This window comes from Arachis duranensis, chromosome 3 (genome assembly GCF_000817695.3).
Source record: "Arachis duranensis cultivar V14167 chromosome 3, aradu.V14167.gnm2.J7QH, whole genome shotgun sequence".
Taxonomy (NCBI): Eukaryota; Viridiplantae; Streptophyta; class Magnoliopsida; order Fabales; family Fabaceae; genus Arachis; species Arachis duranensis.
This window is the reverse complement of record NC_029774.3, coordinates 9,400,057-9,403,451: the sequence shown is the minus strand read 5'-3', so window position 1 is coordinate 9,403,451 and position 3,395 is coordinate 9,400,057. Positions and strand designations below refer to the sequence as shown.

The 3,395-nt window shown below is 42.4% G+C and overlaps 1 non-coding gene across 1 annotated transcript; it reads left to right on the top strand.

The window, feature by feature from the left end:
* Positions 1 to 2,417: 2,417 nt before the first annotated feature.
* On the top strand, positions 2,418 to 2,525 carry LOC127746120 (small nucleolar RNA R71). Its single transcript, XR_008007740.1, has one exon. It is a non-coding gene; the product is annotated as a small nucleolar RNA R71 (small nucleolar RNA).
* Positions 2,526 to 3,395: the final 870 nt, after the last annotated feature.

The following is a 3,395-nucleotide window of genomic DNA, read 5'->3' as shown; positions in this document are numbered from 1 at the left end:
ATCTCCCATGACTCGAAGGTGGAAGCTTTTGCCTTCCCTTTCCTTTTTCTAGAGGTTTCTCCGGCCTTAGGTGCCATAAATGGTTATAGAAAAACAAAAAGCAATGCTTTTACCACACCAAACTTAGAAGGTTTGCTCGTCCTCGAGCAAAAGAAGAAAAAAGAGAGTAGAAGAAGAAGAAAGATAGGAGATGGAGGGGGCTTTGTGTTTCGGCCAAGGGGGAGAAGTAGTGTTTAGGTTGTGTGAAAATGAAGGAGTGAAGATGGATTTATATAGGGGTGGAGAGGGGGGTAGGGTTCGGCCATTATGGGTGGGTTTAGGAGGGAAAGTGGTTTGAATTTGCATGGTGAGGTAGGTGGGGTTTTATGAAGGATGGATGTGAGTGGTGAAGATAATGGTGGGATTTGATAGGTGATGGGTTTTGGGGGAAGAGGTATTGAGGTGATTGGGGAATGGGTGAAGAGGAGAGAGAGTGGTGGGGTAGGTGGGGATCCTGTGGGGCCCACAGATCCTGAGGTGCCAAGGATAACTCATCCCTGCACCAAGTAGCGTGCAAAAATGCTCCTTCTGCCAATCCTGGCGTTAAACACCGGGCTGTTGCCCTTTTCTGGCGTTTAACGCCAGCTTCTTGCCCATTACTGGCGTTAAATGCCAGTCTGGTGCCCCTTTCTGGCGTTAAACGCCAAGATTGGTACCAGACTGGGCGTTAAATGCCCATTTTGCTGTCTTCACTGGCGTTTAAACGCCAGCAAGTTTTCCTCCAGGGTGTGCTATTTTTCTTTCTGTTTTTCATTCTGTTTTCGCTTTTTCAATTGACTTTGTGACTTCTCATGATCATTAACCTGTAGAAAACATAAAATAACAAAAGGAAAATAGATAAATATAACATTGGGTTGCCTCCCAACAAGCGCTTCTTTAATGTCAGTATCTTGACAGTGGGCCCTCATGGAGCCTCACAGATGTTCAGAGCAATGTTGGAACCTCCCAACACCAAACTTAGAGTTTGAATGTGGGGGTTCAACACCAAACTCAGAATTTGGTTGTGGCCTCCCAACCAAACTTAGAGTTTAACTGTGGGGGCTCTATTTGACTCTGTTTTGAGAAAAGCTCTTCATGCTTCCTCTCCATGGTTACAGAGAGATATCCTTGAGCCTTAAACACAAAGGATTCTTCATTCACTTGAATGATCAATTCTCCTCTGTCAACATCAATCATAGCCTTTGCTGTGGCTAGGAAGGGTCTGCCAAGGATGATGGATTCATCCATGCATTTTCCAGTCTCTAGGACTATGAAATTAGCAGGGATGTAATGGTCTTCAATTTTTACCAGAACATCCTCTATAAGTCCATAAGCTTGTTTTCTTGAATTGTCTGGCATCTCTAGTGAGATTCTTGCAGCTTTTACCTCAAAGATTCCTAGCTTCTCCATTACAGAGAAAGGCATGAGGTTTATGCTTGACCCTAGGTCACACAGAGCCTTCTTGAAGGTCATGGTGCCTACAGTACAAGGTATTGAGAACTTCCCAGGGTCCTGTCTCTTTTGAGCTAATCTCTGCTTAGTCAAGTCATCCAGTTCTTTGGTGAGCAAAGGGGGTTCATCCTCCCAAGTCTCATTACCAAATAACTTGTCATTTAGCTTCATGATTGCTCCAAGGTACTTGGCAACTTGTTCTTCAGTGACATCTTTTTCCTCTTCAGAGGAAGAGTACTCATCAGAGCTCATGAATGGCAGAAGTAAATCCAATGGAATCTCTATGGTCTTCGTGTGAGCCTCAGATTCCCATGGTCCCTCATTAGGGAACTCATTGGAGGCCAGTGGACGTCCATTGAGGTCTTCCTCAGTGGCGCTCACTGCCTCTTCCTCCCCTCTAAATTCGGCCATGTTGATGACCTTACACTCTCCTTTTGGATTCTCTTTTGTATTGCTTGGAAGAGTACTAGGAGGGAGTTCAGTAACTTTCTTACTCAGCTGACCCACTTGTGCCTCCAAGTTTCTAATGGAGGACCTTGTTTCAGTCATGAAACTATGAGTGGTTTTAATTAGATCAGAGACTATAGTTGCTAAGTCAGAGGAGTTCTGCTTAGAATTCTCTGTCTGTTGCTGAGAAGATGATGGAAAAGGCTTGCCATTGCTAAACCTGTTTCTTCCACCATTATTGTTGTTAAAACCTTGTTGAGGTCTCTGTTGATCCTTCCATGAGAGATTTGGATGATTTCTCCATGAAGGATTATAGGTGTTTCCATAGGGTTCTCCCATGTAATTCACCTCTTCCATTTATTTGCAACCATTTCAATGAGTTCTTGAGCTTCTGCAGGCGTCTTTTTTAGATGAAGAGATCCTCCAGCAGAGCTATCCAATGACATCTTGGATAGTTCGGATAGACCATCATAGAAGATACCTATGATGCTCCATTCAGAAAGCATGTCAGAAGGACACTTTCTGATCAATTGTTTGTATCTTTCCCAAGCTTCATAGAGGGATTCACCTTCCTTCTGTCTGAAGGTTTGGACTTCCATTCTAAGCTTACTCAATTTTTGAGGTGGAAAAAACTTTGCCAGGAAGGCATTGATTAGCTTTTCCCAAGAGTTCAGGCTTTCTTTAGGTTGTGAGTGACAAACCCCAATTTGATGGTTTATCTTGTATTGATTTTTGGGGATTTTATAACCTTTTACCCACATTTATCCATTGAAATAGCATGGTTTTATAACTTCTCCTTTAATTGTGCTTAAGAGTGAAAACATGCTTTTTAGGTCTTAAAATAGCTAAATCTAATTCTCCTTGATTCAATTAGATGCCTTGATATGTTTGTTAAGTGATTTAAGGTTTAGGAGGCAAAGATTGGACCAAGGGAATGAAGAAAGAAAGCATGAAAAGTTGGAGAACTCATGAAGAAATAAAAGAACCGGAAAGCTGTCAAGCCGACCTCTTCGCACTTAAACGACCATAACTTGAGCTACAGAGGTCCAAATGATGCGGTTCCAGTTGGGTTAGAAAGCTAACATCCGGGGCTTCGAAACGATATAAGATTTGCCATAGTTGCTACACGTATGGTGGCGCGCACGCGCATAGTACGCGCACACACCGTTGCTGCCACCTAGTCCACTTGAAGCAAAACGTGGCCAGCGATTTTAGAAGCCTTGTGGGCCCAATCCAACTCATTTATGATGCTATTTAAGCCAAGGATTGAAGAAGAATCAACTGAACTTCTAACCATTAGTTTAGTTTAGTAGTTAGAGTTAGTTTCTAGAGAGAGAAGCTCTCACTTCTCTCTAGGATTAGGATTAGGATTAGTTCTTAGATCTAGGTTTTAATCTTTGCTTTCTTCTACTTCTACCTTTCAATTCTTTGTTGTTACATTCATCTTCTTCTACTCTTTTGTTGTAATTTTGTTGTAG